Consider the following 326-nt stretch of genomic DNA (forward strand, 5'->3'; position numbering starts at 1 on the left):
TGCTTGCTCCTCCATGAGGTAGTTTCTCAATGTGTGTCTTTACAAATACCTAAAGGATCGCTGAGCTGTTTCAGACTTGCTTTTCACAGAGAATGAAGGGTGGTTAGATTATAAACGGCCTGTATGCCTATAAATACCTTGATTAGAATCAGAATATTCCCTCAGCCCTCTCAGAGTCCTCTTTCTTTTCTCATAATTTTGGCAAAAGTAACATATGGCATTGAGTGATTCGGTGTTTTAGAGAATGACACCATCACAGAGCAGAATTCAGAAGTATCGTTGACATTACACAGATGTCAGGCACACTTAATCTCCAGTTGGTGCAA

The sequence above is a fragment of the Psammomys obesus genome, unplaced genomic scaffold (genome assembly GCF_907164565.1).
Source record: "Psammomys obesus unplaced genomic scaffold, mPsaObe1.curated_primary_1811, whole genome shotgun sequence".
Classification (NCBI taxonomy): domain Eukaryota; kingdom Metazoa; phylum Chordata; class Mammalia; order Rodentia; family Muridae; genus Psammomys; species Psammomys obesus.